A 22444-nucleotide genomic window follows, 5' to 3' on the forward strand; every position below is an offset into this window, starting at 1 on the left:
CTGAAAAATTTGCTCTGAAATATACAAATCATCTAGATAGATGAAATAACTGAAGAAGATCTCTAAATGGGAGATTCAAATGCCTTCTTAAAATGATAAGTTTTGAAAACTTTCTTAAAAGCCTTCTGGTCTTCTATATTAGATATTGCTGAAAGGAGAGAGTTCCATAATACAGAACTTGCTGTCGAAAATGCTTTTTTTGTTGTTTTCCATCTAAATGCACTATTTTAATAGATAGGATTTCTAAAAAATTTTGATTAGATGATTGAAGGTTACATGATGGGAGAGAAACATTCAAAATAGCTGAGGTCCATGGAGAAGATATTTCCATAAAATTGTGTACAATAAAAGCTATTTTGTCCTGAATGCACCAATAATCATTTGTATTCTGTCACAATCTTTTCCTCTTTATTCTGCATAACACGACATTTTTTCTATAATTTTCTTCTCTAAATAAGTTCTTATCTTTGAAAGAAGACAGCTTTCACATGCAGTAGTATTGTGAAGGGCTCATTTTATCTATTCTGCATTTGTAGATTGATTTTAATAGTTTTGTTGGTAGCAAAAGTAACTGGAGGATGCACTCTGAGATCTTGGTGGGTTTTATGATACAGCCTTGTATGTTTCACTTGAGATACAGTGCAGAATAAAGCTTTATGTTTTCATAATGCTTAGCGGTGTCTTACTGTACTCATGAACTTATGTTTAGGGAATCCCTCCCAATCATTTGTTAATTGTATACAAAATGAGTATTGCCAATTTTCCCTCCATGCTCTTGTCTTGCCTACCCCTTCCCCCCTCTTCTTTTTAACTTGTGCAAAAAGCAAACAGTTTGTCGTGTTCTTGTTAGTGTCATGGCCTTGTGTCACGATCCTGAAAAGGTATCTCCTAAAATTATTGTTCTTATGTAGTTGTTCCTTTTAAAATAGGCCTCTTGTATAGCTATTTGTTGAATTGCATACCCACTGAATTAGGTAAAGATCTGGCCAAAGCATTTATTTTCTCTTTCCATTTCCCCCACCCCTAAACTTGCTTTTGTTATGTATTGGCTTGCTAATCCTTGTGTTGAGCAGTATCAGACATCACCTTTCTTGGGGGCAGTTAGTCCACTCTTCCGCTTTCTTTGTCAAAGGGCTCCCTTAATAGGAGAAGTCAACAGGGAGGACAAAAGGGGATTGAAAGTTGTATTTAATCGGGGTCAGAGAGGTGGTGTTCAGAGTGACGGGCCCACAGGCAGGCTGGCCTTTTATGCTTGCCGACGCAGATGGTCCCAAAGCATTCAGCTAAGTGAAGAGAAAGCTGCCCGGTGAGATCCATTGTAGGGCAGCATCGTTACAGTTGAGAAGGGTTGCCAAGGGTAACTAGAGAATATCACCAGTATCGTGTGATCACTAGTCTGTGCCTTTGAAAGTGTTAGACTGTGGGCTGTTCTGGGTCCCTTGGTATCCTGATGTTCATGCATAAACTCTATCATGTTATGAAATCAATATTTTTATACCTATTTAATCTCAATACCATCATATTTTGATTTTGCTCTGAGAATCTATGAAAAAATATGCTTCTCTTATTGTAAGAATAGCTATCACCTTAAATATATTTTATTATATATTTTTAATATGCTGCATTACTTTTCTAATCACTAGAAAAGTTATCCAATATTATGTGAATTCTTACCAGCATTAAAGATTTAAATTCAACATCATCCATTACTACCTTAAAAGTGTAAATTTGCTTTGAGAAAAGGTTCACTATAAGTAGGTATTCACTAGTTCAATGGGGCTAATTCTCACATTGCAACCCCTTACCTCCACATCAAATATACACCCAATAAATAAATAACTTATGCATGACTTTGTTTTGTCGTGCAACTGTACATTTATGTTTAGATATCTAATTAGATAGTGATGACATAGTTTAAAGTGTATTTTTATAGAAGTAGCATGTGCTCAACCCACGATTGTCTAGTATAACAAAGATTTGATGTGTGGAAATGGTCCATGTTCATTTACTATAACAGAAAATCCCAATAACAAATGTATCACAAATTATTATAGGTAAGTAGGCCTACAGTCCTGTGGCAATTCAGCTTCCCTGGAGCTTTTAAATAATGTTTGAAACTAAATATAATCTCTGAATATTTAATCCTGTTCTTAATTAACGGAGTCAAGACATTCTCTTTGGTTTTATTGCTTTCGGACCTCACAGAGTTGGGAGTCACTGTGCAACTAAGTGGGTATGTATTATCTTGTCATATCAAGTGCCATATAAAAGGGTTATATTTCCTACATGCTGTGCATGTCAATAGAACCAGTTTTCTAAGTTTTGCCACAGAATGGTCAGGATATGAGGAATAGACTCAAGAGTAACAGAAAAAAATAGTGACCGAGAGAGTGATGGATGGATGGAACAGCTTCCCAATAGTGGTGGTGGGGATAAAAACAGCATCTAAATTAAAAAAATAAATAAATAAAATTAGATAAGCGTAGAGGATGTTTAACTGTAGGAAAATTAGGGTAAATCCACAGATTAAAATGTCAGCAGTTTCGTAACATGAAGGAAAAGGAGGCAAACTAGATGGGCCTTGCGTATTTATTAGCTGCTTTTGTCTTTCTACATATATGTTAAATTATGTCTTGGCCATTTTAATTATAAAAGTTTTTATTTTTTGTGGTCTTTAAGAGGGCAGTTTCAAAACTTTCCCCGCGGACTTTGCATCGGTTCTCAAAAGCAAATAGACACTTACTTTACCTTTGAAAATTGCCTTGGGGGAAAAGTACAGACATTTGTATCTCCATTTTCTACAAATACTTTACGTGAAAGACAATGCTTATTGTTATGAAAATGCAAAATTTACACTTGGTGTTGCCTCCCCCACTCTAACCCTGCCTCTTATCGCACCTGATGTTCCCACAGGTAAAGGTTGACACATTATTGATCCCTGCCACCCACCCACACCCCACAGATTTTACTCGCATAAAGTGTGGGCAGTTTTGAGACAGCTCATTTACCTTTGTAAATAGTCCTTTTGAAAATTGTTCTCCCCATGTAAAATAATCTAGGGTCGTTTCACTCAGATTATTTAACAGAATGTTATTCACAAATCTGATTTTGCTCTGGGGCGAATGTCATCATTGCCAATATTTGTAAATGTGTGTTAAATCTGTAAACAAAGTCAGTTTTAAAGATCTATCCAGTAAGGGTATCTGTTAAGTAGAAAAATCAAGGGGGAGGAAAGGACAATGACTGAACCTAGGGCTAAACACTTTTTGGAACAGTATATTGAGGATTAGTGGATATCTCAAATACATCATAGACTTAATCTGTCTGTTCTCACTTTGCTGTGTGACATTTTCTGCTTATCTGCAAATTGGTTTCATAATAGTGCATTTATCAAATCATATAAGAAAAACAAAGGCAGATGAAGTTAGAATTTTACCCTATGTGTGATCTTGTTTACATCTGTTTAGAAACAAGTTCAAGATACATACAGATATTTGAAGAGAATGTAAGTGTGCAGAAAAGGCTTGGAATGGATGGATACTGAATGTTGATCGCTTGAACAGCTAGCTGTCCTTCAGATGATGAGTTATTAGTAGCTGTTTAGATTTATTTTATTTAATGTTGTGAAAAAAGGATATATCTTTGCATCAACATTTTTATGCAGTTGATATTGTATCATCTTTGGTTATATGCATAGATTACATTTATGTATCATAAAATTAACCCCAGTCTTTAAACAAAAATATTTAAACTAAATTTTAAATATTTTTGCTTTAGACATATAATTGGATCTAGAATTTGAAAATGCTAATTGAACTGTAAAAACATAAAACATCATTAATCTCCAGTGAGCCTGATCTTTTCTGTATTTGGGATACACGGATATTAAGGAACATAAGATTCAGGGATGCAAGTTTTTTGGGTATGTCTGGATAGAGATGACACTTCAATCTGGCTGCCTTGAGCTTTTACATTTTGTGAACATGTAAAGACATTGCATATTTATAATGTGTTAAATTTATTTTGTGTATCCATGAGCTCAAATTGTTGGCAACAATTATATATTGTTAATTTCAACAGACATACATCCGTACACACACACACACACACACACCTGAACCTTGTGTACAATGTTTTATAGTAAGCCATGGTGTAGTCATGAATCCTTTTTGTCTTTTGTGTGGCATTAAAATTGACTTTTATACAGACTTTTATACATAATATTTTGTATTAACCTAATCCAATAATAAAACTTTGCACCCCTTGAATATCACAATAGTTTTTTAAGCAATACATATCCTCCAAGTCTCCACAATTTTACTAGTTTCTAGCATTTTAGTATTGTTGTTTGAATTTTCAAGGAATCTTTAGCATTTCAACCACAGAGAATCTATCCATTGTATTTGAATCTACAGCAAAATAGTCTACAAAATTTCATTTGGAAATCTCCAGCAAAACTCTGAAATCCCAGGAAATCTATGAGAATGTAAGGTCTGGCTACACGTTGTGCTATCCAGGATACACAGTAGTATATCTAGGCACAGTGGGACAAATTTAAGCATTAACTACTATATAATAAATAAGGACCTTCATTTTCAGTTTTTGTTTTAGTTTTCATGAGAATTTGTGTGCTATACCTGATTTTTTTTTTCTTTTATAACATTGAAATTCCTAAGGAAAATAAAAACTGTAAATGAAAATTCCTAACATTAAGTGAATCATTAAATACTAGAAATTGTTTTTTCCATATAAAAAAACTAGGAAAGAAATGGAGTCAGCTGGTGACCACAGATACTGAACAGTGGCAAGCCAGCTTTAAAATGCTCAATGGCAACTAATGGCAGGGAAGCTTTATAAATAGTTGATGACATCACAGTGCAGACATTCCTGCGATTTCTACTTAACTGAACTGGCCTATTTCCTTATAGAAAATGAAAAGGAATTCAAAATATGGGTTTTATTGAAGGCATATGAAAAGTGTGAACTGAGGATTGCTAGGAACATTACTTGTAGCACAAATGCAAATGAAATTGGAAGAATGTTTCAAAACTTGGAGTGAGCAGACAGACATGATTTTTATAAGGCTAGTTTCCCTCAAGGGAATTAGACAAAAAATTCTGTCAGCTAAATTACCATTATATATGTTACTGGGAGCATTTTGTGACCTCTGCTGAGAACAATAATGTCAGCTTGTCCCCTGTTCTGTTTAAAATTGAGAAGACAAACCAACATGTGGTCATTTGAGCACAAATTCACAGGCCCCGTTATCTAAAGCAGCGATTCTCAACCAGCGTGTCATGACACACCAGTTTGTCATCAAGCACTGGCAGGTGTGTCGCGGCTCCTGTTGTCCCCCGGTTGTGCTTCCCTCCTTCCTTTTTCCTGGCCCTCCCGAGGGCCAATGGGAAGCCTCCCTTTTTCCTGCCCCCCCTGAGGGCCAAAGGAAAGCTTCCTCCCTTCTTCCTGCCCCCGTGGGCCAATCGGAAACCTCCTCCCTTCTTCCTGCCAGTGGGAGTAGGAAGAAGGGAGGAAGTCTCCGATTGGCTGGTGGGGCAGGAAGAAGGGGCATCCCATTGCAAAGAAGCCCGACCCCGTGAAGCAAGGCCACCAAGGGAGCTCATCCCCGTGGTGGTGAAGAGGAAGCCCAACCCCCTGAAGTAAGGCCGCCACGGGAGCCTATCCCTGTGACGGCGAAAAAGAAGGCCCGCCGGAGTAAAGCCACGATGCAACAGGAGCCCATCCCTGTGGCAAAGGAAGAAGAGGTTTGGCGGTGAGGCCCGGTGCATGCATGTGTGAATGGGAGCCTGTGTGTGGGTGTTTGTGTGTATGTGTGAATGGAAGACTGGGTGTGTGAGTGTGTATGTGTGAATGGAAGACTGGGTGTGTGTGTGTGTGTGTGAGTGAATGGGAGCCTGAATGTGGGAGTGGGTGTGTGTGTGAATGGGAGCCTGGGTGTAGGTTTTTGTGTGTATGTTTTAGAATTGGAGTAAAAGCATTTGTGTGTGTGTGAGAGAGAGAGAGAGAGACTGGTCAGGGAGGTGACTGGTTTGTGTGTGAGAGACGGAGACTGGTCAGGAAGGTGTCTGGTGTGTGCGAGGAAGAAACTGATTGTGGGCCCTAAGGAAGAGGACGATGAGGATAGAGCTTCAGAAGCCACTGCTGCTTCTGGTGTGTACTTTTGGCCTGCAAGGGAAAGGAGTAGGAGAGTTGCTGGAACAGGGAAATTAAAGGAGCTTTTTAAGTATTTTTCATGATTGACTGCCATTTTAATTATCGGGTATTACATAGATGTCTGCTGTTTTGAAATATTTTATTGATATTTGGCCATTTTTAAATAATTTTTATGAGTTTTTAATTGTTGGATGTTATTCTGTTCATCAGCTGTTTTGTAACATTTATTAGTATAGTTTTACAATTATTTCTGTGTGGGGATCTATAGCAGCTTGGCTTGTTCTGTTTTCCTAATAGGAGGTGAATTAGTGTTTAGGGCCTGGTTTAATGTTTGTAGTGTTGCCTTTTCATAGATAGGGTTGTTATATGTTCCATAATGCAGGTGTAACTTTGTGTGGATTAGTTTGTGTGCATTATTGCAGATCCTGGGACTGTGTTAGGTGCTATATTTCTCTTTCCATTTCTCCAGGTTCGCAGTGCATGCAGAGTGGCTTTTTTGGTTTTCCATTCCCGTTTCTGTCTTCATATTTATAATTTGTTGTCTTTCTGTTTTTTGGTGAAGGTCAGTTGTTTGTGTGTGACAGAGATGAGGTATTTTATTAGCATGTAGGTGTTTGTATCAATCTTATTTGTTGTGTTTTCTCAATAGGACATGCATTAATGGTAAATTACAGTCTTTTCATAAGAAGGGCTATTGCGCCTGGTAGTAGAGGGAGTTTGTTTTGGTTTTACTGAGATGTCACCAGAACTAGAATATCTTTTTTGTATGGTGAGTTGTATGGGTAATGCTCTGCACCCATTGCTGGGGGTCGAGGGGGTTTCTGTGGAAGCAGAGTGTATGTTTACATTTAGCCCCGTGACGGTCACATGTTCAGGTATGGCCCCGGCTGATAAAAGGTTGAGAACCACTGATCTAAAGAGTCCACCTTTTAACTGGTTTGCTAACAAATATCTTTTGACTAGTCTTCAGTCAAGAAGATGCTTGTAACTGGATGTGCACTAAGTTTGAGATCCTTCCTTTTAACTTGGAATTGACTTTCTCACCATAAATTTGTTAGGCAATTAATATTTAAGAATGACTTGTTCAAACAAGTTCCATTGCTTTTCCTGTGATTCCTTAGCTAAGTACCTCAACTAGTGCTCTGTATATAACATCTAAAGCCAAGTCCCCTTGCCCATCTTCAGGGGAAAAAAATGAAACTAAAAAATCCTCACAGCATGACGTTAGATCAGATGACACAGAATTGGTTTATTTTTTTAATGATTTGAACACAAATATTAACTGCAAGAGATGAAGCGTCTCAAAGCTTCAGGTATAACATCATTGTTAAATAGTACTTATATTCAGTTTAAAAAAAATTGCAATCTGCACTGAGTGCAGTGTACAGAAATGGTACTTATGATGTATGCAACTATAGTTTTTGCCCTTTTAGTTTCACGCAATGCCTACATTTTACTAATTTTATATCACAAGTGTATGTAAGTAAAAACTACCTATGGAAGGTGCTGTGCCAGGTGTGCAGACCCTGCAGCTATCTTGACATCCACGCCCCCAACACAGGGAGGGCCTTATCAGGGAGAAAATGGCCAGAGACACGGTGGCATTCTGCGTAGCCCAGTCACATCTCGTCCGGCACTGGAGCTGATTGTAATAAACCCCCATTCCCCTTTTTGGGAGCACTGCTGGGCTTAGGGGAGGATGATGGAATATGAACCAGGCTGGGGGCGGCGGCCTTAGAAGCTCATTGGGTCATTTTGAATTCTGGAAAAAGGGGGGGGGGGGGGGGGGGCTGAAGCAGGCAGCATGGGATTCAAGGCAAGGGCTGCCCTGGGATTCGCCCCTTTTCCTTCCTGCAGATTCTTACTAACCCTGACATTTGACTCATTTCACTCTGAGTCAAATGTCTACTCAGGATTCACCCTTAAATTACCAGATAGTTAAATGTCTAGTTATGCTTTTGCATATTACCATAACCTTTTCTTTATTGTTCAATCACTATTCTGTTGTCACAGCACTTTGAGGCAGGCATACCCAAGCCTAGGGAATATTTGCCTTGGGGGCGGGGAGGCAGTTAGAATTGTTACCAGAATTTGACCTCAAAGGTTCTTATGGCCTGGATTGGCCACTGTTGGAAACAGGATGCTGGGCTTGATGGACCCTTGGTCTGACCCAGTATGGCATGTTCTTATGTTCTTAAGGTCTGCCAAGGTCAGAGTGGCCCTGGTGTGGCAGTAGTCCAGTCATTGCCATTAGGGCATCTAGGGCAGTCAGCCTTGCTTGTACGAGGTGTTTGGACCAGTGATGCTCCACAGCATGGCCATTTGAACACACCAGAATTATGTTTGTATGTGCCTCTGAACTACCTGACCCACCAATCTCACATCACTCTCCTCTTTTAGTCCACCTTGTATCGTTGAATAACTCTATCTGTATGACTGGGGTACCTGAGATGTTCATTGTTAATTGTAATCAATAAAGCTGTGGCTATGTCCCAATTTGACTCTGCACCAGTGTTTGTGATTGTGAGTACCTTTTGGTTGAAGATTTCTTTCCTTGCCCTGCACCTTGTTAGTTGCGATTACCTGGCTATTCGGTCACTAATCCCGCATCGAGTTGTGCATAGCTCTTTGTAACTAGTGCAGCATCCAGTCAGCATTCTTGGTTCCTGCACTGAAAGTACGGTAAACCAAATAAAACAGGGATTGGAGCACTCATGGAACAATGGGAAAAGCCCCCAACATTTAATGAAAATTATACCATTTTTTTGATTGGGCTAGCATGTATCCTTAGAGCACATAACTGTTAAAAATGGAGGCCAAGCTTCTGATCTCATTTTCTCTTTTGATGGTTCTTTGAGGCAGACTCTTTTTTTTGCAGCAGATTTGTTAAATGTACAACTGTCTATCATTACATAAGATCTTTAGGGTATCATTTATAGTAGCACAATTGTCACCATTGTGTAGCTTTCCCTTTAAGGTAAATTTTCAAAATATTACATGTAAAAATGAGCATATATGCATGTAAGTAGCCTCTACTCAATACTCTCTATTTTATTAAAAAAAATATATATATGCATGCATTTTCACTTTTGCATGCACATATGTGTGTGTAAAAAAAGGGGTGTTCTAGGGGCATTCCAGGGCAGAGCCAACAGTTTTGCACATAGGTTGCTATTTTAAAAGGCACATGTGCATTTTCCAATTTAACTGTGTATTTTTATACCTGCTAATTATCTGGCTTAAGTGATATTATTGTGTAGTATTCACGGGGTGTGGGGGGGTCTGGGTAAACTGGGAGAAGTTCAGGCTGAAAAGCCTGGAAATTCTTGATGATTGGAGGAGGCCTGGGTGAACTGTTGGACTAGTGGGTATAACTGGTAATTTCCTTGACGCGTGCATGTTTTATAATTGACCAACTTGTGCGTATAAATTGGTACTTACATGAGTAAGTCTTACTTTACTTTCATGCTTAAAATGCACACACATATATTTTAAAAATAGGAAAAGTCTGTATGTTCAATGCATTATAAGCTTTTCATTGCATGTATTTGTGCATAAGCCTACATATGAGCATATGTTGTGAAGTAGAGATACGTGTATTTTATAAAACAATTTATCATACATGTAGTTTATAAAATATTATGGTAAAACTGTGTGGCCTTATATGTGCATATATGCTGCTGTGTGCAGTTGTGGGAAAATTATTCTCCCTATGTACAACTAAAGCTGTTACTTCATACTTATCCAGTTTGCTGCATAAGACTCGCCATTCTCTTGTCATGCTGTTATGCAGCTTCTTCCTGGCCAACAGTTCTGTTACCAGCTGTTCTTCCAAGCAGATCCAGAGAAGCATGAGTCAGTAGTAATAGACAGTTTTACATAAAGCAAAAGCTGAGTGATGATGTTTATTGTGCTAAAGTGCCATCCCCAAAGAACTTACACAATATCAAAAAGTTGCACATATAATAATTCTGTGTGTCTGACTCAAGGCATGCTAGGGCAAAGAGCCTGTAAATGGGGTCCTGGACTCGGGTATCCCAATGCATAGCCTGTTTTTTAAGGAATGGAAGTTTAACTCCTGCGTGAGAGGTACAATAAAGTTAACTTAGTTTTCTAGGATAAATTTTAGTCTTTGGTGCTGAGTCAGCATGGTCCCAGACCTGAGTTTCCCAGGTGTGGTAGTGTAGGATCCCTCACCCAGGAATTTCAGGTTTTGGAGAACAATAGCTAATGCCTTCATTAATATGGGATTTCCATGGAGGTGCATTGAGTGCACATTTTTTCTGTGATAAAATCCTTTTGTATACCAATAGCTTACCGCTTTGGGAGTTGACACTTTTATTTTTTTATTTTTTTATCACATGAGTAAAGAAAAATGTCTAAAATTTAACTCACATCGTGTACTCAGATTTTATTACCACAGTCCCTTAGCCTCCAGTGTACAATGTAAAATACTTTTGTGTGGTAAACGTGTAACACAATTATTTTTTATATAGGGCTGTGTATGCTGACTGTATTATATAAAAATTTTATGTATACCCCAGTAAACAAAGTGACAATTTGGAGGTCATGATGAAGTAGAAATGAAACTTCTAAAATATGGGGCTTGTTTTGAGCTACTGCAATAAAATCATGTAATACATTTTTCACTTTTGCGTTTTTCTCTCTCTTTTCCATGACAGCTGCAATTTCTATATTAAATTTGTTTATTATTCAGCTAGAAATTAGTTGCACTTAACTACGTAACACAACTTAATTAAATGGTGCAGGTGCCTCTGTGCTCTTCTGTTAAACCTAATCTCTAATTTGGCCTTTCCCGCCCAACCCAGCAATGTCATCCCTTTTTAGACAGCTGAAGTAAATCGTACGGTTTTGCCCTGCCTTGTTTAAAATCAGAGTTTAGACAACTGTGTTTCTAAATTCTATGCCCTACAGTATTTTTTTTTCTATTTGGAACAAAATTATGGTGTTTGTTTCTTTTTGTATTTAACTTTAGCTCCTGTGAACCTTGGAAAGAATTATCATTGTAGCTCAGCTATTTTTTTTTTTTATCTATTCATTTTATAATTTTCAGACTGATTTTTCCCTGGGGTGAAACAAAGGTTAACTGAAATTTCCTCTGTTGTGTACCTGAACGAATCAGCAGTTTGAGAAGGAAATCCCATTGAACTGAAAAAAGAGTGACAGGATCTATTTAAAGAATTCCCCCGACTGTGTGGTAGACCAACCATACCATGAATTTAACTGTTCCTGTGGTCTGCATAGTTGTGCCCACAAAAAAAGAGCGAGAAAAACCTACTTTGTTCTGCAAATGTTGCACTAAGCTTTGAAAACCATGAGCCTTTCAGTTTTGTGAATTACTTAGGCAGCAGCTTTGGCCAATACTCAAAGAACAGTACCTAAAAGAAAATATTAACAAAACAGGTATAGATACATTGAGTGTGCAGTATGCATGTTTACAGTTAGTAAAAAAAAAAATAATAATAATAATTTATTCAAATTGCTTGGGCTCCGAAAACATTTATAGAAACTGTTAAATTAGTCAAACCATGATCTAAACTACAAGCCATTCAGTAAAAGAGCTTAACATAGTATCTGTGTAGATGTCTGTATAGGAGAATTCTCAAGGTTGTAGACAGCTTATAGTCGCTTGAAATACTTGAGGAAAAAAATAGTAATTTTTGCATATTGAAAAAACAGAGAAACTTGGAACAAAATTTACATTGAATGTATGGGCAGGTTAACTTTTGTTTCCTTATTTTTTTGGCATGAGTGGAGCATTTCAAGGACTGTACCTGTACTGGTTAGAGTAGCTGGCTGAGGAGCAGGAAAGCCAGGGTTCAAATCTCACAGGTGTTTCTTGTGACCTTGGACAAGTCATTTCACCTTAGGGCCTCATTTACTAAGCATTTTTCCAAAGATGGGAGAAAATATTTAATAAATGACCCCCTTAGATTGTAAGACCTTTGGGGACACGGAAAATACATTCCTGAATATGACTTACCTTGAGCTAACAATGAAAAGGAGTGTGCTAAATCTACATAAATAATTTTTTATAGAAAGAATAAATAATGTTTTTCTCTATAATTTTAGTATGACATGCTCCTTTAAAAGTGTTGTCACTCTGAATGGTCTCAGTAGTGTTTAGAAAGCCAAACTGGTCCTGGAATTTATGAAGAAAATATGCCTTAATCTACTTTATTCTTTCTTTGAAAGTGGTGCATGGAGCAAGATAATGGGAATAGTACTCATTAGTGGCCAGTTTGTTGACTTGGATCTTTTTTAACTTGCTTCAATTTTCCCATTGCTGCTGGAGTGGAAGTTGACAGTAGTCATTGGCCCTGACTGTGTACCTTTTTTTTTTTATTAAAAGAAAATTACCACTGCTAGTACTCCTGTATGGGAGCATTTTAGTCTAGCCAATTTTTTATTAGATCAGTTGAAATACATTTTAAACTGCTTTTCTTAACTAACTTGTGATTATGCTGTTTCTGAGAGTAATGGGAGTCACCAGACTCGAGGAAATAAAAATTTACTTGTGCCGTGTTCTAGTGACAGAATTTGGCGTTTTGCCACTGTCGGAAGTCATTATCATAAATGTTATTGGTAATTTGGTTTTTGTTGATAACTTATTATATTTTTATAAAACTTATGGTAAAAACTTTCCATGATGTAGTGCATTGCAGATTCACAGACAGGTTTTAGTAATATTTTGTCAGTCTAAAAAGAAATCTGTTTCTGTGGATGCTGGCAGTATTAATCAAAGTGAGCAGGAAGCTCTGTCTCAAGCTTTCAGAGCCTTGCTTTTCCTAGAGATTAGCGCTAGGACATCCCATTTCTAACTGCCATTCCTTATACCCTCTACTGATGCTGGCTGTGAAAGATTGCTTCTAGACCTATGAATAATGAATGGGGATTGTTAGAAGTTATTTTAATTTCACAGCAGCAGGTAACTTGTTGATGTACTTATAATGAAACTTTTATTTTTATAACAGAATAGATTTCAGAAATGTATTTAGGGGAGGCCTTTTCTGCTTGAGTAAATTAGTGCAGTGAGTTCACATACTGTTTCTTTGTTGATGCAGGTGAGGATTTTTTGCAGCTTAGGGCAGTGCTTCTCAGCTTTTTTTTTTATTTCGTGGCACACTTTCAAGTTTGCTCAGTTCTCGTGGCACATCAAACTAAAGTTTGCACAATTCTCAGTCCCCTTTTCCCCCCACCAGCAGGAGACGAGTAGCACTTTTTACTTTGTGCGCCTCATTTTGTTGGCTTTAATCAAACATGTGAACTTGCAGAACCAGCCGATCCTGAGAGATTACAGGGCCTCACACATTCAAACATCAGATTGAAGCTGGCAGAGAAGGTGCACACAGGTAAGAAGGACTGCTTTTCTTCTTCCAGTGGGAAGGAGGGAGATAGGGTAAGATTACCAGAGTTCTGGTAGATGAATCTGAGGCACTTGTACCCTGTAGTGAGTGAGCAGTTCATTTTGGTGGAAGAAAGTCTAGTAGACTGCCCCAATTTAAAATTGTACTAATATACTCTCAAAATATACCTAAAAGTACATTCCTTATCCCTTGCTAGACCAGTCAATTCTAGGGATTTCTGATCTCTGCATCTGGTGGAGACAGAGGACACATCTCCTCGACTTTTTACATGATGTCATGTTCACTCTAAGGGAGGCGTGGCTCGAGATAGCCACCAGGAATTCTGTGTCTCTAGCAGTGTGGAATACAGTCGACTTCTAGGCTGGCCTGTCTCGGTTGCTGGTCCAGGGATGCCTGAGACTGCCACGGTCAGCTTGCTCCCAAGATCCTCTAAGATCCTCTGGTTTCTCGGTTGAGCCCCTCAGGCAATGCTCTCAGTTCCATGTGGGGTCTGGTACGGCCACCCTAGCAGGAGGGTTCCTCCTCCCTATGTGGAGCCAGGAACTGGGGGTGATGCTTCCAATCCTTGAAGGTGCTCTCTTGGACATCCCCCCTCTTTCTCTTCTACTGTCCCTCCCCACAAAGGATCATTAGGTCGTTTGGCTCCATCAAGGCTGAAGTAAGCCAGAAGTTGGGAGAGAGTAGTTGGGGCCCCTTTCTCAGGTTGGTGAGGGAGGAAAGCTGGTGCACTGGCAATGTAAGGGATAGGCGAAGGAGTAGATCCTGTAAGGGCAATGTTTCTACCAACAGGTGTGTCTTTTAGCGGGCATTGTTCCCACTGGCCTCTGCGCTTTTTGACCGTAAGCCACAGACGACTGCGTTTCCTTGCTGTCCCACCGATGATCGCACCCTTGTGCTAGGTTGCATTCCCGCTGACAGTCATGTCATGGTGATAGGCCGTGTCCCTGCCAATGGTTGTGTCTTGTTAAGTGAGGTTGCACTGACTGCTGAGGTTGTGTTCCTGTTTATGGTCTGGTACCCTTTAGCAAAGCAGCTCACTTCAGCTGACAGGCAGGGTAGGACCGTGACCGTGACTAAGGAGAATGAAGAGATGGAGATGCCCGGCCTGTGGAACCAAGAAAGTCCCCATTTTGGCTGGCTCGATTTGCCTTCTAGGTGATACAGACCCAGAAATACAGGAAGCAGGCCTTCATATCTCCCTTTCCTCTAGGTAGCAGGAGGAACCAGGTAGCCTTCAGGCGAAGGATATGGAAGCAGCAGAAGAAGGGAATTTGCAGCATGGTGGAATTTCAAGAGCATTAGAGGCCTTAAGCACACCCCACAATAGCTTTGTCAGGAAGCAAGAAGGCATGGCAGGTCCCTTACCTGAACCCAGGGTAGGGGCCTTTTCAGCAGAATTTTATCTTTTGCATAAAGCTTTTGAGGCTATGCAAAACAAAACAAAACAAAACAAAAAAAAAAAACAGGTGCTGGGACACTCAACCCATGGGGAGTTGAGGGGACCTCCTCAGAAACAGGCTAAAGTAGCCAAGGAAAGCTCAGGGCCATCCAGCAAAACCCCCACTCAAGAATCAAGGGGAGGGGGTCTGCATTGCAGGCCTGGATTCAAGGCCTTCAGACAAGCAAAAAGGGGAATGGTACTCTGAGAATTTGGATTCCTCAGTAGTATGCCTCTTCTGAGAAGAAGAGCTACCTAATTACAAATACACTGCCCTAATTACAGATACACTGGCAGTGTTTAGGATCTCTGATTTCAATAAAGAGTGCTAGCAGAGGGGATCCCATCCTGCGGGGTAGGCGCAAATCACCAAGTACTTTCCCACTGAATTCAGCACGGAAAGAAATGATAATGGAGGAATGGGAGAACCCCAGCGTCCTTTAAGAGATACTAAGGTGCCAGGGAAAATATACCTGCTACCCCATGAGATGAAATATACCTTCCTGAGGGTTCCTAGGATAGATGTGTCATCTTGGCAGTAACCCATAAGACCATGATTCTCCTAGGACAAACAGGATGGTAGTCCTCACATATGGGTGACATCATCAGATGGAGCTAGGCACAGAAAATTTATGTCAAAGTTTCTAGAAACTTTGGCACACTGAGCATGCCCAACCTGTCACTATCCACGCGTCCACGCATTGTCCCTCTTCATTCTCTTCTTTTCCACAGAGCTTGTCTCTCGCGGACTTCTGCTCTTTCCTCAGTTTTCATCGTTTTTTCCTGGTCGGATACCGACTTTCCTGCCCCAGGGTCCTCTTCTTCCCGGTTGGTGCCTCAATAGGGCGGCGTAGTAAGTTTTTCTCCTTCCTTGCGGTTGATTCCCGGTGGTGTTGCTTATCAGTGGCCACTGGTCATTGGCCACTTGCTAGCTCTTTTTAATGATGTCCGGTTTTCGCTGATGCCACCAGTGCCCAAGGATCATGTCTATCATGGATCTACATGAGGTCTGTATTCTCTGCCTGGGGACGTCGCACGACATCTGGGGATGTCGGTTTTGCGATCAAATGACCCCCAAAGGCTGTCGGCCCATCTGGATAAGATAAAGAAGCATTTTGGGTTCAAAAAAATAGGATTCCTCAATTCTGGCATCAGGGGCGTTGATGCCTAAAGGCCGCGGGGAACCAATGAACACGGAACCTTCGGTGTCAACTCCCGCACTGGGGCCCTCTCTCGAGACAGGTGCTGGGGATAGGCCCTCTGTGTCATCACACTCCAGGACATCAGGATCGTCTTTGTCCTTCTCGGCTCTGGGGAAAGACCAGGCCGAGCATCGAGGGAAATCCCAGAAGCATCACCTCTGGTTGCCATTGTTGCATGATGCTGGGAACAGGTCAGCACCGGCATCTGCCGTGATGCCCCCGAAGTGACCCCGTGGAGAAGAGGTATTGATCTCTATTGAATCCAGGAGTCTCAGGCATTCTCCACCGATACGGGTGACAGACACCAATCTCTCTCAGGGCTCCGAGGGGGTTCTGGTGACACCTCCTCCTCCTCCATCCGTTCTGTCTTCAGTGGATTTTCAGGAGGAGTTGGACCGCAGAGTGCAACTGGCAGTGATCTGAGCCCTGTAGGGTATCAAACTACCGGCTCCAGCGGTACTTGGAGCAGACACTTGCAATGTTGGCACTGCTGCTGGAGCGCCTCGATGTCCTGGGCATCTTACCTACGTAGCAGCTGCCGTTTTCTGGGGGGTCCACAGATACCCCAGTGGCCACCGGTGCCTCCTCCATCTGGAGCGATTCCCATCATGGGTTCAACCAAGGAGGATGAGTCCTTGCGGCTTCTGGCACAGTCAGGGTCCTTGGTACTGCATCCGGTGTTGCCCGGTCCGGTTCCAGGTCCCTCGGGGGCCTTGCTGCCTTTGGTGCCATTGGTGCCCAAACTGGGTCTGGGCAGGAGCCCTCATTGGGGTCCCTAGGGAACTATAGTGAGGAGGATGCCCCATATGACTCATGGGGGGGATGACACCTCAGAGTCTTCCTCTGATGGCTCGGAGGATCTCTCCTTGGACCCATCCCCTCCAGAGGAGAGGCACTGGTCCCCACCGGAGGACCTGACCTTTGCAGACTTTGTCCGGGCCATGGCAGAAGCCATTCCTTTCCAACTCCTAATGAATGAAGATGCCCGACATAAGATGCTGGAAGTCCTACAATTTGTTGATTCCCTGAAGGAGGTGTGGTGGCTGTCCCCATCCATGATATATTTAAGGAGTTACTCCTTCAGATCTGGGAGCACTCCACCTTGGTTCCTCTGGTAGATTGGAAAGCGGTCTAATTAGTACAGCATGCCTTAAGATTTGAGAGGTGTCAGCTCCCACATCAGTCAGTAGTGGTGGAGTCGGCTCTCATGAAGGCTAAGCATTCCTTCACCCCTTCTTCTGCTCCTCCGAGTTGGAGGCCAAGGGTGATGGATGCCTTAGGTAGGAAAGTGTTCCAGGGTGCTGTGTTGATTACCCGTAACACTTCCTACCAGCTGTACATGACCCAGTATCCTCGGAACCTTTGGAAGCAGTTTCAAGAGTTATCTGAGCGTCTACCCCAGTAGCAGCAGGATGTCTTTTTGGCAGTTGCCCAGCAGTGCCTGGAGTGTGGTAAACACGAGGTACGGTCCACCTGCGAGATGTTTGAGATTGCAGCTAGGGTGCTGGCGGTGGGCATTGGCACCTGTAGGATGGCATGGCTTCGAGCCTTTGATCTCCAACCAGAGGTTTAGGAGAAGCTTGTGGACCTGCCCTATACTGGCAAGAACCTGTTTGTGGATAAGGTGAGGGATGCTGTGGCTCAGTTGAAGAATCACCATGATATCCTTCAGCATGTCTCGGCCTGTACGTTGGACCTGCTGTCCTCCGCTAGGAAATCTTTGCGTCAGGGTTCCAGGAGGACCTTCCATCACCAGAGGAAATACTATCCTCCTGCTTTGTATGCTCGTACTCCATGCGTGAGCTCCTGGGGGCCACTCTAGGCAGTAGTGGACCCCCAGGCCTCAGCCAACGCCCCAGTAGAGCCCTGCTACAGGTTTTGACTGGCTGCAAGGGAGCATAAGTCTTGCGACCCTACCCTCAATGCCGGGCCCTCCGGTTGGAGTTCTGCTGCAGTTCTTTGCGGACCACTGGTCCCTGGTTACCTCAGACCAGTAGGTCCTGTCCATCATTTGTTGAGAGTACCAGTTGAACTTTCCTGGGTATCCCCGTGGAAGCTCCCCCATGGCCATCTTGGGGCCAATCCTCCCATCAGGAAATTCTCTTGAAGGAGCTCTCCACCCTTGTATTGGCCAGAGCAATCTAACCTGTACTGCTGTGGCAGCAAGAGCAGTGGTTCTACGCCCGCTATTTCCTAATTCCCTATTTTTGGATCTGAGAGCCTTGAACAAATTTCTACAAAAAGAAAAGTTCAAGATGGTCTCGCTGGGCACTCTGATTCCCCTCCTGCAAAGAGGTGACTGGCTTTGCTCCCTCGATCTCATATGCATACGCCCACATCGAAATCTTCCCCAGCCACGGTTCCTCGTGGGCGAGAGGCACTTCCAGTAAAGGGTGTTGCCCTTCAGCCTCGCTTTGGCCCCGTGGGGCTTCACCAAATGTCTGCAGTTGTGGGTGTACATCTCTGCTGGTTGGGGGTGCATGTATTTCCCTACTTGGATGACTGGCTGGTCAAGAGTGCCACCCAGGATGGGAGTGCCTCACTCCCTGTGCTGGAGTCCCTTGGGTTTGTCATCAATTACTCGAAGTCCCATCTCACCCCATCGCCTCGGTTGAGCTTTATCAGCTGGATGTGGTTCAGGCCTGGGCCTATCTTACTCGCTTGCTGTGGCATCTCTTGCAAGTCTGGTCCATCAAAGCTGGCAGGTCTCGGCCTGCCTGTTTCGCCTTCTGGGCCACATGGCCGCATTTGTCCATGTTATTCCCTTTGCTTGCTTGAACATGCACAGGGCTCAGTGGAACTTGCGGTCTCAGTGGCAGCAGGCCACCCAGGACCTCGTGTACAAATTGGCATCTTGCTGCCTCTCCAGACTTCCTTGTCTTGGTGGGAGAATCTGCCCAATCTGGAGCAGGGGGTTCCTTTTCAGACTCCCCCTACCCAGATTGTGCTTACCATGGATGCATCCACCCTGGGCTGGTGCATGTGTGTGGACGGGATCTGCATGCAAGGTCTGTGGTCTGCTCAGGAAGTTCAGTGCCAAATCAACTTCCTGGAGCTGCGGGTGATCCGCTATGCTCTTTGGGCATTCCGGGATCGCTTATCCAACAAGGCGGTCCTGATCCAGACAATCAGGTAGCGATGTGGCATATCAACAAGTGAGGAGGTACAGGGTTGTTCCTTCTGTGTTGGGAGGCTGTTCAGATTTGGTCATGGGTAAAGTCCCAGGGCATTCTGCTCTGAGCCATGTACCTGGCTGGGCCAGAGATCATGGTGGTGGATCGGCTAAGTCGCGCATTCTGACCCTATGAGTGGTCCCTGGATCAAGCAGTGGCGGATCGCATCTTCCGTCTATGGGGCATCCTGGACGTGGACCTCTTTGCCTCCCCCTGCAACAGCAAAGTGAGGCATTTCTGCTCCCTGTACAGGGGGGATGGAGAGCCAGCTTCAGACGCCTTTGCCCGCCATTGGTGCAAAGGCCTTCTGTATGCATATCCTCTGCTTCCTGTGGTGATGACTCTCCTGAAGCTCTGGGAAGACAGGGAGTCCATGATTCTCATTATCCCTCGTTGGCTGAGGCAAGTCTGGTTCCCGCTCCTGTGGGATCTCTCTGTTAGACAACCGATCAGTCTGGGGACCTCCCCTGACCTGATCATGCAGAGTCAGGGCAGGCTGCACCATCCAGATCTCAGGGCGTTGTCTTTGATGGCCTGGATGTTGAAAGGCTAGTTCTGCATCCTTGACCTCTCTGACAACTTGTCTTGGGTCCTGGTAAGAACATAAGAACATAAGAAAATGCCATACTGGGTCAGACCAAGGGTCCATCAAGCCCAGCATCCTGTTTCCAACAGTGGCCAATCCAGGCCATAAGAACCTGGCAAGTACCCAAAAACTAAGTCTATTCCATGTAACCATTGCTAATGGCAGTGGCTATTCTCTAAGTGAACTTAATAGCAGGTAATGGACTTCTCCTCCAAGAACTTATCCAATCCTTTTTTAAACACAGCTATATTAACTGCACTAACCACATCCTCCGGCAACAAATTCCAGAGTCTAATTGTGCGTTGAGTAAAAAAGAACTTTCTCCGATTAGTTTTAAATGTGCCCCATGCTAACTTCATGGAGTGCCCCCTAGTCTTTCTACTATCCGAAAGAGTAAATAACTGATTCACATCTACCCGTTCTAGACCTCTCATGATTTTAAACACCTCTATCATATCCCCCCTCAGTTGTCTATTCTCCAAGCTGAAAAGTCCTAACCTCTTTAGTCTTTCCTCATAGGAGAGTTGTTCCATTCCCCTTATCATTTTGGTAGCCCTTCTCTGTACCTTCTCCATCGCAATTATATCTTTTTTGAGATGTGGCGACCAGAATTGTACACAGTATTCAAGGTGCGGTCTCACCATGGAGCGATACAGAGGCATTATGACATTTTCCGTTTTATTCACCATTCCCTTTCTAATAATTCCCAACATTCTGTTTGCTTTTTTGACTGCCGCAGCACACTGTACCGACGATTTCAATGTGTTATCCACTATGACACCTAGATCTCTTTCTTGGGTTGTAGCACCTAATATGGAACCCAACATTGTGTAATTATAGCATGGGTTATTTTTCCCTATATGCATCACCTTGCACTTATCCACATTAAATTTCATCTGCCATTTGGATGCCCAATTTTCCAGTCTCACAAGGTCTTCCTGCAATTTATCACAATCTGCTTGTGATTTAACTACTCTGAACAATTTTGTGTCATCTGCAAATTTGATTATCTCACTCGTCGTATTTCTTTCCAGATCATTTATAAATATATTGAAAAGTAAGGGTCCCAATACAGATCCCTGAGGCACTCCACTGTCCACTCCCTTCCACTGAGAAAATTGCCCATTTAATCCTACTCTCTGTTTCCTGTCTTTTAGCCAGTTTGCAATCCACGAAAGGACATCGCCACCTATCCCATGACTTTTTACTTTTCCTAGAAGCCTTTCATGAGGAACTTTGTCAAACGCCTTCTGAAAATCCAAGTATACTATATCTATCGGTTCACCTTTATCCACATGTTTATTAACTCCTTCAAAAAAGTGAAGCAGATTTGTGAGGCAAGACTTGCCCTGGGTAAAGCCATGCTGACTTTGTTCCATTAAACCATGTCTTTCTATATGTTCTGTGATTTTGATGTTTAGAACACTTTCCACTATTTTTCCTGGCACTGAAGTCAGGCTAACCGGTCTGTAGTTTCTCGGATCGCCCCTGGAGCCCTTTTTAAATATTGGGGTTACATTTGCTATCCTCCAGTCTTCAGGTACAATGGATGATTTTAATGATAAGTTACAAATTTTTACTAATAGGTCTGAAATTTCATTTTTTAGTTCCTTCAGAACTCTGGGGTGTATACAATCCGGTCCAGGTGATTTACTACTCTTCAGTTTGTCAATCAGGCCTACCACATCTTCTAGGTTCACCGTGATTTGATTCAGTCCATCTGAATCATTACCCATGAAAACCTTCTCCATTATGGGTACCTCCCCAACATCCTCTTCAGTAAACACCGAAGCAAAGAAATCATTTAATCTTTCCGCGATGGCCTTATCTTCTCTAAGTGCCCCTTTAACCCCTCGATCATCTAACGGTCCAACTGACTCCCTCACAGGCTTTCTGCTTCGGATATATTTAAAAAAATTTTTACTGTGAGTTTTTTCCTCTACAGCCAACTTCTTTTCAAATTCTCTCTTAGCCTGTCTTATCAATGTCTTACATTTAACTTTCCAATGTTTATGCTTTACCCTATTTTCTTCTGTTGGATCCTTCTTCCAATTTTTGAATGAAGATCTTTTGGCTAAAATAGCTTCTAGTAAGCTTCTAGCTTTTGAATGAAGATCTTTTGGCTAAAATAGCTTCTAGTAAGCTTCTAGCTTCTAGTAAGCCTTCCACCAGGAAGTCTTATGGCCTGAAGTAGAAGAGATTTTCTGTCTCGTGAGAGAGCCATGACTTAGATCCATTCTTCTGATCCACTCCAAAATTGCTTGACTACTTGCTGCATCTTTTGGATGCTGGTTTAAAGACCAACTCAGAGTACACCTGAATGCCATCGGTACTTACCACTGCATAAACCAAAGGGAGATGTTCAGTATAGGGGGTGAAATTCTTCTAAGCATGAAAAAAGAACGTAATCTGAGGATGATTGCATTTCATTAACTTAAAGTGACCAAACAGTGGATGAAGAAACATATAAATAATGGTAGAAAAGG

At 42.2% G+C, this 22444-nt stretch overlaps 1 protein-coding gene across 10 annotated transcripts in view; it reads left to right on the forward strand.

Moving 5' to 3' along the window:
• Positions 1-22444, forward strand: part of ZCCHC7 (zinc finger CCHC-type containing 7) — a 644974-nt gene that overhangs the window by 228266 nt on the left and 394264 nt on the right. The window lies entirely within an intron of this gene.

This window comes from Rhinatrema bivittatum, chromosome 1 (assembly GCF_901001135.1).
Source record: "Rhinatrema bivittatum chromosome 1, aRhiBiv1.1, whole genome shotgun sequence".
Taxonomy (NCBI): Eukaryota; Metazoa; Chordata; class Amphibia; order Gymnophiona; family Rhinatrematidae; genus Rhinatrema; species Rhinatrema bivittatum.